The following is a 12,806-nucleotide window of genomic DNA, read 5'->3' as shown; positions in this document are numbered from 1 at the left end:
ATCTGGGAATGGAAAGCTAAGACTATAAAACAAGCTTCCACAAGGAGGGGGGTTCTGTGAATTGCTCTTTTAGCAAGCAGGGAAAGGATTTAAAAGCCAAAAAGAAACACAACAGTGATGACAGCCCTGACTGAAACCTGCCTGATTATTCCTGCCTGTATTTCAACATCCCCTCAGCCACAGCACATAATATAACCATTCTCTTCTGAGCAGACTCAGTCAACATTAATTAAAGGCACAGGCATTTTAACACTGCCACCAGGCTGCTTTCTCCATCTTCACAACAAAGGGATCACTTTTTTGCTCCTGCTCTTCCAAAATAATCTCCATCCCTGGGTAAATTTACATTTCAGGGGAAAGTGCACAAGGTCTCCCAAGAACCTCATTAAAAATGCTCCTTTCACTGACACAAGGCAGATGTTTTTATTTGCCAAAAACCAAATGGAGCCCCAAGCCAGGGGCAGATGTACACTCCAGTAAGGAGAGAGGTGACAGCCTGCACTGGCAGGCAGGTTTTGCCTTCTGCAATTTGCTTTTGCAAAAGGTTAATCCCTAACACGTTTCAAGGAGGCAAATGCCAACCTGCTGTACATGAGGCTGCATACAATGGAAAGATTTTACGGCCAAGGACAAAAAGGTCACGGACGCTCATCACGTTCACATTTCTCCTGGAAAGCTGTGCTGAACAGCAAGTTCCTGAATATGAGCCTCTGTTCACAGTGAAACCAACATGAACTAAGGACAAAAACCTGCAGGTGCTTGGAAAGGGGCAGGAAAAGTAAAATGTGCAGGTGCCATAAGGGACCTCTTTTGTCCCAGGCATCCTGCATGTTCCCCGTATTGTGCTAGCAAGGCATGACACCATGACAATGAGCAATTACTATTAGATTTGGTAGACATGTGGTTTATATGATACTAAAGCTTGAAAGGCCTAATAAATAGAAAGATAAATACACTGTTGTGAACGGTTCAGCAAAACATGGCATTTCTTGCCTCCACCACCACGTGCATTCAAGTTGAGCCTCAAAACAGTTAGAAAATATTTTAGACCCCATCCTTGTGAACTAAGCCTTGCAACTGAACTGCACCACACCATATAACAAAGAGCAGAAACCTGTGCTAAGAAGGCATTCAGGTTATCTGTGCTTGAATGACTTCTACACACTTTGGAATCCTGCTTTCTCCAGAGGGACAGGCCTCAGCTGATCCAGATCCCCGTGTAACTAACCTCAATGTAGGTGCACCAGGAGTGCTAAGGAGAGGGCAGGTGTGAGATGCTACTGCCTTTTCCCTGCATGCACTGATATGAGCCCAGCCCCTGAACAGGAGACAACTCAAGCATGAGATACCAAAGGAGTTATCCAGGCAAGTCCCAGTACACTACTGTGCTGAGGGAGCTGACCCATGAACAAAAGTGCTTTCCTCGGCATCTGGGTTAGAAGCAAAGTCCTTTATGAACACAGTTGGCTGAATAAACTGAAGGAGTCAGTTCCAACTCGGCGGTAGCAAAAGAGCATGAAAAAAAACTTACATGTAGTGTAATACCAAAGCCAGCAGAAGGAAGACTGAAACTTGAGAGGGGAAAAAAAATAAGGAATTTAATTATCAGAGCAAGGAGTATTTTCTATCCAGATGTAAAAAGTTACTACCAAATATCGAATGAGTACTACCTCTAATTCCATCCTGCCAGCAGCTTGTAAATTTTGCTGAGATGATACAAAATACCACATCTGCAATCTCTGCAAATTATTACCCTGTCACATTTAGCCCTTGCCCAGCCTCTGGAGCTCTGCTTTGGGCAACTCCTGCATCTGGGGCAACTGACCTCTCCTGACCTTTGGTACAGCCAGGTATGGAGGTGATACAGCTGCAGCCATTCCTTCCAGGTTATTCTTCCCTCCTTCCTCTCTAACAGCTCCCATCTCACCAGCTACTCTATTCACATAAAAAGGTTGACAGCTGAAGTATAGCACTGGAAGGAAAAGGTGCCACAAATAAACCTTCCAGTACTTCACAGGTCATCTGAAAATTGCCTCTGAGAGACAATCACAATAAATCCAAATTTCTTTCTTGAGTTACATTACCAGCTTTTTCCTCAGAGCTGTATAACAGAACACCCTGGAATACTAACATACTTCAGGATGTTATTTCCCCTGCCTATTTACAAGAAAAGCACTTTACCCTATTATTCTTTTTCACTCCATTCAGTTCTAAATCTGAGCATCTCTATTTCTGCTGCATTAAAATCTCTCTCACAGCAGGCTTATGGTAAAAAAGTACTGATTTTTATGAAGTCTCTGACACGAGAACATGGTATAAGACTAAAATTAATTTTGCTGTTTGCTGGCAACTTTCCAACCTACCACAATTCTGTGCCACTGTGATCTCTAATAGCTACAGCATGTCTGCAGCACAGATTTAACACATTCTTCATTTGTTCTAATTCTGATCTTATTTTGGGAAGTCCAGAGGTTTTTTCCTTAACATTACGATTCATTTTTGATGAGAAAAAAACCAAAACCAAACACACCCATAAGTAAGCCTGCCTTGCAGTAGGACTTACTGAAATGATTCTCTCCAAGAAAGAAAAATAATTTCTATTTCTACTACCTAAAATATGTGAAATTCCTAAACAAGACTTCTCTTCTGTCAGGAGCGCTGGGAATTATTCATAGCACATGATGACATACACGCAGCCTTTTCCAGAACAGACACAGTAGAAATCTCTCATCAGAAATCACTGCTCTGCCCTTCAGCTGGAGGTGCATTATAGCCACAGGTCCTATATGCTCATTCCAAGGAACTGACTGAAGTTAAAATTTCCACATTACAGATAACTTTCAACAGATGCAAGCTCTTGCAAACAGAATCCAGTATATGCTGCAGAGATGTAAATGTCTTTACATGATTACAGACCATAGTGCTTGCAAACACATTCAATCAGAAATACAACGAACTTCACCTGGTGATATTTACCCTGGGACAACTTGTAACTTCCAGGGTAAAAGGGACTTTTGCACTTCACCACAAACACCATGTCCCTTTAGTCATTGTTGCTCCTTTTACTCGCCCAGTACAAAACCAAAGAGCACACAGGGTACCTCTGCTCCTTACAGCTGCTCCTTTCCAGTCCGAACTTCTTTTCCAGTTTTTCAGATAGCACAGATACGCTGCTTTGTGCTGGCTCAGCCCCCCACCTTCAGCTGCTAACAGGCCATATCCGTGCAGTTCTCCACCACTGGTCCAATGTATGTTTTATTCCCATTAGGGAAGCTCAGACTGCTGCCTAAACAGCCCTGGACAAAGATTACGCTGCCACAGCGGTTTCTACACGGAAGAGCTGTTCCTTGTTAATGCCTGTCCTGTCTGCAGCAGCATGAAGCTGCTCCACTCTACCTTGTGCCCTGAAGTGGGCAGGGGGCTGCCTCCCAGTCAGCCAGCTGCGAGCCACTGGAGAACAGGCTTTCCTTTGGGGATGCTGTTCAAGGTTTTTAAAAATTTCACTTCAGAAAACACAGCTTTGATTTGCCAGATGTAAAAGTGGCCTGCAAGAGGGGATGGCAGACTACTTAAATCCACGGTGTTATGCAGGTCCAGATATCCTTATTTCTTTTGTGGTATAAGAATACACAACAACCATCTTCTCTAGATATTAAGTGCAAACAATGAATCTAAGCAGATTCTTTCAGTTTAGTCATGCAATTCAGATCACAGCGTGGTTTCAGCTGCACTAGAAGAATATACTGAGTGTTCTGAATGAATGCAATACACTCGGAATTAGCCAAAATTCTGATCCAATACTTCAATAAGATGGTAGGTGCTGAAGTAGAAAATAGCTACAAAACCCAAGGGAGTGTGTAAAAAAAAAAAAGTGATGAACAGCACGGCAGTGATTTTATCATAACTGAAGTTGATCCTACAGATTACGGAATAACAACATGCCTGTCATCCAGTTTTGCACTGCTTGGATCTCACTACTGCTAATGCTCACATACCTACCACCAACAGGGTGTTTTCAGTAAATTACATTTTCCAGACTAAAGCTACATTTTTATCCTCAAGCCTGTCAGTTTTCCCTAAACTGAAAGCTAACAAAGAAAATTTTAAGCAGTGACATCTCAGCATTTCTTCTTCCAGATCCAGTAATTATTCATCTATACAATCCTGCATTTTGTCTGCTTATGACCAAGAAGTCCTTCCTGATCCAGCCTGTCTTTGGCTGTTAGATGATGATTTTAGTCACATTAATTAGAGAAAAAATGAAAAAAATTATAAAAGGAAAAATTCTCTTCCCCATGTAGGTGCTCCACCACTGGGAATCCTACCATGAACTGTCTGAAGACAGGCTGTCAAAACTAAAGGCCAGGTCCACTCTGTCCTGGCCTTAGTTCCCGGCTGTTTACGTGAACAGACTTTCACTAGTTCATAATAAGATGCAAGAGAAACATTGGTACCATCTGCAACACGGCAAACACGACACAGGCAGACAACAGGAAAAAGGGATAAGAAGCGAAAGAGTTTGTGGGGCTTTCCCCATCTGCCAAGAGAAAACAAGTTCTTCCAAGCTGGAATACTTCTAACACTGAAGTCCCTTGCCTGTATTAGCAATTTCTTGCTGTCACAATTAAGGAAATTTCAAACTTTCCACTCTTTTTAAAATATTCAGTACTTGGAACTGTATGACAAACACCTAGGCATCTAGCCTGCTATCAGTAAATTATTTCCTATAGGCTTAACACCCTGTGAAGGCATGGCCAGGTATGAGGCCCCAGCTTGCAAATGCCTTATCCTGCTCCCTGGTTGCAGCAGGGTCCCCTTTTGGGTTTGCTGTGACCCGGAGGCTGAGCAGGGGCAGGCAGCCGCCATGGCCATGCACAGCTCCCTGTCACACGAGGAGAGGTGCCAACCTGCCATGCCAGGCTGCTGCCAGGCACCTGTGTCCTCAGGGAATGCCATGTCAGCACTCTGGAACGGGCAGGGAACGTCAATGTGGATTCATGAGCACAGCGCTGCTGCCTGTATCTGTTAGAAGCTGCATAAAAACTGTTATTACAAGTTTTAAACACTGAACTGCAACTTACCCAGAAGTACTGAGTATCCAAAATGCACACAACAACGAGCCCCTAAAATACGCTGCGAAACAATCTTTTCTGTTTACGAATCATCTTTTAGATTTACAAATCAACAGATAACTACGGATGCACAATCTTACATGAAGCAACAAATCACTTCAGTGTATCAGTTTAAGTATCATTTAACCATCTAAATCACTCTCACATTCCAAATTTAACAGCAATAGCCACAGGAGATAAGGCAGAGCATCCTTAATGCAAAATCACCACACTGATTTCTTACACAAAAAAATACCTACCCAACCTATGTCCTGGTACCTGGGAATTGAGGCTGAAAGCTTCACCTTGCAGTACTTTCCCATGCCATAGGTAATATACTCCCCATTCAAGCCTCCCTTCAGTTCAGATGGCTGACTGGCGTGGTCTGTTTGCTAATAAAGTGGTTCAGCATTTACATACCAGATGGTGGGCCTGCCCCTCTTTATTGTGTTCTGGTTTAAAATGAGTATTACCAGCACCTGCTCTTGTTTATGTGTCTTAAGTCATCCCATGATCTATCAGAGTTCTTCTCTATCAGCCAATTCTATATCAACTCCCCAATTAAAGTCTCAAGGCAGGAATTCAAAGCAATTTTAAGATGATAACTGTTGTTTCAACAACTACCCTGTGGCAGCACAGTTCAAGGCCACAGGAATCCGTGGCTGTAATGTCTCCAGCTTTCCCTGCTTTAAATAAGCTTTCTTGGGGAGAAGTAGCTCTGCTCTCATGACAGGAACATGCTTTTATTCCTGATCTGTTGAGCTGAAATAAACATCAGCTGTATCTAAGCCTCCATTCTAGTGTCCCCGTAAAAAAAAAAAAGGTGATTTATTTTCTAGGAAAAAAAAAAGTGAGCTGCAAATGTCAAAGCAATAATAAATCTAGAGTTAACTCCTCATCGATTCTCATTTCACCTAAATCAACTCACCCAATTTGTTGTTGCATGACTGCACTTACTGTTATATCTATTTAACATGTGCCTGGTAAAAGAAAATGGTATAACCACTGACAAGGGCTTCAGAAAATGAAGATTTTGCCTTCCTCGCCTCAGCTGCTTTCTGCTTCCTTTCAACTCTCACAGTTAAGAGCCTGCTTTGTACAAAGCCAGTAGTGCTTCAGCTCCCAGCGAAGTGTTTCAGAGCACCAGCAGCAAGGACTGTCTTCCCATGGCACTTCTGCACTGTGACTCACATCAGTGCCAATGCTTTCTTCCCTTTTCTCTCAACAACAAAGCAGCTTGTGCTGTCCCCTCCTGCCCCAAACAGGGTGACAACATGCTGCATTCAGGACCTTCAAATGCAGAATAAAGCCTCGAAGTCCTTCCAACATTGTGATTAGAGTCATTCTACCTTCAGCAAAAGTAAACAATCAGGTACTCAAGGGTAAAAAAGAACTTCCACACGGTGTAGAGGACAGGACAGACACAGCTAACCGATTTTCACAGCTGTGGAAGGACAACAGTGATGCCCCATTAAATCTCCTTCCTTGGTGGTCCTTAAAACTGGGCTGATATCACATATTGCTACCAATACATATGGTACTTCCTGCTCATGTTCTACACGCTGCCATTTTTCTGATAGTCAGCAACAACACAGCTGAAATCTCTTTTCCCTTTTACTCAGGACAGAAGGAACAACATCCTTGGATCAAAATGGGCTGGAAAGTCATCTTAACACTGCACGTTGCCTCTTTCCAAAACCTCCAGTTACTGGGCTTGGCACGAGCAGCCTTGAAGCAGGATCTGTCCCCTCCCTGTGTGGCAGGACACCACACAGCAGCTATGCTGTGCCATCAGCACAGTCCACTCACTCTGGTCCCTGTTTTTCACCACGCACAAACAGCAACAGCCTGACAAGTGCATTAAAACTTTAAGCTATCCAAAGGCAGCCAGACGGAAACTTTGTGTACGGATCCCTCCAGGGCATTCTTCTTTGATTTAGCTTCCTAAAAATAGCTCTTCAGAGGGGATTGTGGCTTTCAGGGGTTGCTTGTTGCTTTTTTGACCAGTTTTGAAAAGACTCCCTCATCCATAGGCTTTTGTTGCTTTCAGCAACTCACAGGTTGAAAAGCAGAAGATGTACCGACAAAGGAAACCTGACCTACATCTTTGCCTCCCTCTACTAGGTTACACCATTCCTGTGCATGCTTATGCAATAAAGAGAAATGGTGCACACCAAAGAGGGTTCAGGAATCACAGCCTCTGCTCCTGCCTCCTCAGTAGCTTTTCAGCCAGCACTAGTGAATTCCTTTAAAATTTCTCTACCACATTTTCCTCTTTCTGCAAAAAGCAATTAAGAATATTTACGGACCTCACAGGGGAGACACAGTACTTTCAGTTAATTAAAGCTTGCAAAGACTTTAAGAACACCCAGTGAAAGGCTTTACAGGAATGCGAAGTGCATCATAAACTCAGAAAACAACCCAGCAGAGACACAAAGTTCGTATCTGAAGTGAAGTGTGTCAAATAAAGATCCCGTTTAAAGAAAAAAAGTTGTAATTTAAATAGCTACAACATACTTTCCCACTGTACCTTAACTGAGATTTTACAGGACTGTCATCAGAAAGGTAATACTTTCACAGGCTACTCGGTGAACTGGAAGGAATCTATTTAAAGGCAATTTGCAATCAGCAATACCTGGCAGAAACTACTAACTATAAAAGTTGGTGTATTATTCGCTTTAAAAAGACAGAGTGAGGGCCCACACGAGCTCAAGCAAAAATGTCTCTCGTTACTACTTATCACTAGCTTTAAGTTAAAGCCTCCTGCAAGTTTTGGTGTTAGAAAAAGAAATCAGCTCCTTTCAGTACAGAACCTGAAAGCTACAAGTGACTGGGTTCTTACAGGGTTGAAGGACAAGATCTCCAGAGCTGCAGGGAGTGAACAACAGGCAGACAGGGACGGGAGAAGATGTGTGCAAGGGCAGGGGACAGGCTGCTGCTTCCACCACAGCAAACTGCAGGGTTAGCTGTAGATTTTGCCCCCAGGGCATTTCACACATACCGCTGTAAAGCAAGATACCACGCACCAGCTTAAAAATTTGCCAGCTGCTAGCTGGTCCAGCCAGCATCACAAGTCAAGTCACGGATCAGGGCAAATACTTTAGAGTCCTTGATGTAATGATTACATAGCAATGCCTGCACCATTTCACAAGTGCTCACTGTTGCTCTGGATCCTTTTGCTAAGCAGAAAGATGCAAATGCAGCGGGGACCACAACTTGACCAGAGAGGGAGGGCTGGCAGGTGAGGGTGACACTCCCAGGAGAGCCTGGGTACCTTATGCTTTGATAAGTAAACAACAGCCAAGCGAGCACTTGTAGTCCTGCTTGAAAGCTGGCCTGGCAAGTACTTCTGACAGTTCATTTGGGTGCCCTTGAAGCTACCAGAAGTTTATGCAGTTTGTCATCTTCTCTGCCCCAAATCCCCACAGCACTGTTTCTTTCCCCTAATAGTTCTCTCTATACCACGTGTGAACCTCAGGATGTTATGTCAGGTTTCCTATGGTTGGAAGGAGTACAAGGAGTAGGGACAAAGCACTTACACAGCTGTTCGTTCTGTTTTACCTGGTGAACAACATACTGCTCAGGGTATTCGAAGCCCTTTATAAAGCAGACAGATGCCAGCAGTGGCCTCACATCCTTTTAGGACCAGACAAATGACTGCTTAATGTAAGAACTTCTACGATGAAGGATCTCAGCATCTTCTTTCCATTGCTCTACTGCTTCCATTAGCCTCCTCTGTTCTTAGGCAATGGCCTACCCTTCACCTCTCCCAAGCACAAGACACAGGCTCTGCTACGTATCAGGGTACCCCCAGGGAAAGGCAAAGTGAGATGCCTTTATACTGTGCCATCTTTTGGAAGGAGAAAAAAAGACAAAAATAAGCCCATGTTCATTTGTTCTCTTCATGATGTCAGTAAATGCACCTGGTTGTCGTTCCAGGTTCACTCCTGCCAGCAGTGGTCACTGGAGAATCCAGTGTGATCTGGGTAAGGTGTACAAGCTCACTTCTGCAGAAAGAGCACGTGAGGTACAGCTTAACATAGGCTGCAGAAAGGCAGATCATGCTGTGATTCAGCAGTGAGGTTGCTGGCACTAAGTCATCACCATTACCATGCTGTTTCTGAAAAAAAACTTTCAGTTTGCTTAAATCTGGCCAACTGACCTTGTATCCCTTCAGCACCTCCTTCTAATGACTCTGAAACTTCCAGCCACAGCATTTCTGATTCACTCGTATGTGTCCAAAAATCCAATTTACAGGCTTTTGCCAATAGCAACCATGATGAAAAAGCTATTTGTGGATCTTAGAAAGACAAGATGATGTAGAAGAGGAAAATATAACAACCAAGGCATAATCCAATTCCACAAGAATGAATCCTACTTTCAAACCTCCTCAAATTAAGTTTAAATGAAAAAAAAGTATTTCCTGAGAATACATTTCTTATTCAAAGCAGCCACAGCTCTCCTGATTCTAAGTGCCTAAATAAATATATTGCACATACCACATTTAATAAGGAGAGATGTTTCCATTTTATCTTTGACCATTTATTGCAGGCTCCAACTGCGTGGCCATCTCTCCCACATTTTAAGTCACTCTGGGCCTACATTTTACACCTTCAACCTACCACTTCATTAGTTTTCATGCTAGTAACGGATCTCCAAAGCCACTAAGCCTCCTTTTCTTCTATACTGAAACAAAAATCTCAATGGTAGGCCAGGGGACAACATGAATAAATGGTGCCAAAATATACTCTTTCCTCTGGCAACACCACACCATCCATCAGCTCCCTAAGTGGCACATGTTCAAAATCCACAGACAAGCATGGTGGATTTTTACTGTTAAAGAAAACATTTTGGGGTTTTGTTCACTTAATATGGGAAACCTAGTACTTCCTCATAACAAATCCAGCTTGTTTGCAATGGAGATATCCCATGGGGAGAATAAAGGGAACCAAACGAAGCCTGAAGCAGAATGCAAACAAGGAAGCTGAATCAACTGCTGGATGTTGTTAGCTCTTCCATACATTTTCAGGAAGCATTCTTAGTACACAGATGAGTATCACCTATATTTTCCTCATGGTAATGGTTCAAAGCTTCACCAGGGGAGAATTAGACTGGACATCACAAAGCATTTCTTTACAGAGAGGGTGATCAAACACTAGAACAGGCTTTCTTCCTAGAGATGTGGTTGATGCCCCAAGACTGATGCATTTGGAGAGTGTCCTTAATAATACACTTTAACTTTTGGTCAGCCCTGAAATGGTCAGGCAGTTGGATTAAATGAGCACTGTAGGTCTCTTCCAAGCAAAATATTCTATTTCTGCTCAAGCCCGTCCCATCTCCAAGGATATGATACTTATTTTTAACAAACAATCTTTGCAGCTTCTTGCTGCTTCACTTTTATTTCTGGCGAAGTGTGAAATGTCAATTCAGGTATTCATTGACATCCTTCCCATCCACAGAAACTGGACTTTTTTGGTTTCGTGTACAACTGAGACCACCTCTTTACCCTGCTGCCAAATGGGCTGAAAAGTGCACTGGTCCTATCAGCTACATGCAAAGATGGTATTAGCCAAGAAGAGCACCAGGAAAAAGATAACAACAATATTAGTATCTCCAAGTTTGGCTTGGTACCTCTACAAACTACCAATAACGTTGATCTGCAGTCTTGTCCAACCTGTGTAGTATCAGAACTGTCACATCAACTCCTCAAGGATCTCCTGCAATCAGACACTCTCCTGGCGACAGCACTGTGTGGATGACCTGTGGGTTTGTGAGGATGTTACTTGCAGAGACAAGCTCGGTCCTGGCCAAGCAGTGTCCTGTCACAAGAGGGGACAGCTCTGGGCTAGGAAACCTGCACCCTGAGGGTGAGCACTGCAGCAGCTGGTGCTCTGTCCTGGCCCATGGCACATTGTCTGGAGACCCACAGTTCCGTCCCCAGCACTCTGGCATCCAACTAGCAGGCAGGAAAATCTCTGGGAGCCTGAAAAATACACTGATCTTTCACTGACAGTAAAAGTCATGCCATGTTTTCCGGAGTGCCATTGCCACAGCTGGGGTCAGGTTTTCATAAGGAATTCAGAATCTACCTGCATGCTTGGAAAAGGGGAAGGTTCTGAGAAGTATCATATACAGAGCAGCTCTTGTGACAACCTGATTGACCCCAATATGTTTCAGGTTGTTTTCAAAGTCTGACACTTACTTTCATCATTAAATCAAAACCCACATTATTCACAAAAAAATCTGTTCCCAAGAGCAGGCTATAATTGCTGCCCTACCAGCACGAATGAACACTGAGAACTTGCAATTTTTTACATGTACTGTATTAATGTGCTTCATAACTATGTCTTGGAAGAAGAGGGACCTGCAGTCTGTGGATAATATTCAGGTTAAGTACTTCAGTAATCTGCTACCATCTGACAATCGCAGACAGAAAAGTCAATGACTTCATTTAATGATTAGAATGAGTTTGGTTTTGTATCAGACTTGGCTTAAAACGAATGAGCTGGATTCATTAGAAAATGAAGTTTAATTAATAAGCCAATTCTACTTGAATTAGCTAATGAAGATCAGGGAAAAGAAAACCACCAAAAAAACCCCCAGAAAGCAGTTTTAAAACAGACTACGTAACTGATTTACAACTCTGCATTTACAGGACATGAGAATGAATGTGACAACTGCTCATTTTCACTGGTAGTTCAGAAACCAGTGTTTCTTTGAACAGACATTTAAATGACAACATCAGTCTGGACTTCACAGTTTGATTTTGAGCTGCATTGCTTGGATTTATAGCCCACAAAAGATATCAGGTGCACTGCTTATGTGCAATCCATCACTTCCCAACTGGAACAATAAAGCCAGAAAAATACTTCACCTCCTTTAAATGAGATTTCTGCCCCATGTCAGAGCCTGCACAGACACTAAAGTACAAGCATAACCCCATTTAGGAGAGTGAAGCCCAGAGGTAACAGCAGGTCATACTGCAGAGAAGAGGAAAGGAGCTCTACGATATCCATGAGCAGCTCCAGAACTGGGGGGCTAGAACACAACGCTGCAGTACCACATTCTCCAACTATGCTCAAGGCATGACAGATGACCAGCAGAGCATCTCACCCACTGACCTAATTAAAACGCTTAAGGATCTGGGGGAAGAGAAAAAAGGGATTTTATACACAAATATTGTATAAACACATGCTCACTTCATAACAGTTCTCAGGGGAGCATTACAACTACCTTCCTCTTCCCTCTTATATTCAGACTACCTAAAACCAACTCAAATGCTGCCTATTTTGAGCTGCCTTCAAGCAGAGCAGTGAAAAATGTCTGTAGGTAGTTGAGAAGAACTGTAGGATCTCAGAGATAATGGAATTTGTCTTTTGCTTTGAGGGCTACGTGTCTTTCCAGTACAGAGGTACAAGAATATAAAAATGAAATTATGCAGTTAGTCACACAGACTGTCTTCTGTGCCAGGCTAATTCCAGCACATACCAGCCGTGACCTGTACTGCTTTACCTCAAAGGTATCAAAAGACTGTAATGTGCACAAGTATCCTCTGTGCAAACAAAAACACAGTGCTACGACATACCAGTGAGTATTTCTAGAAATGGCTTGTGTGGTACCTGCCCATGAAATGCTCAGGATAAACTGGATGGAAAGATGCAACACTGATTAAGAAACATCCAGGAAACCTTTCCA

The 12,806-nt window shown here is 43.0% G+C and overlaps 1 protein-coding gene across 4 annotated transcripts in view; it reads right to left on the bottom strand.

Annotated features, from left to right (window-relative positions):
- The window catches only part of ARHGAP24 (Rho GTPase activating protein 24), a 214,590-nt gene that overhangs the window by 69,753 nt on the left and 132,031 nt on the right, over positions 1 to 12,806 (bottom strand). The window contains exon 1 of one of the 4 annotated variants that reach the window (XM_027652829.1): positions 5,372 to 5,462. The exons of 2 other annotated variants lie outside the window; for them this stretch is intronic. The gene's annotated coding sequence lies outside the window, so the exon portion shown is untranslated. Of the gene's footprint in view, positions 1 to 5,371; positions 5,463 to 12,806 lie in introns of those variants that run through there. One more of the 4 variants, XM_027652831.1, reaches the window with a different exon arrangement.

The sequence above is a fragment of the Corapipo altera genome, unplaced genomic scaffold, assembly GCF_003945725.1.
Source record: "Corapipo altera isolate COAL_440 unplaced genomic scaffold, ASM394572v1 69, whole genome shotgun sequence".
Classification (NCBI taxonomy): domain Eukaryota; kingdom Metazoa; phylum Chordata; class Aves; order Passeriformes; family Pipridae; genus Corapipo; species Corapipo altera.
This window is presented reverse-complemented; position numbering and strand designations above follow the sequence as displayed.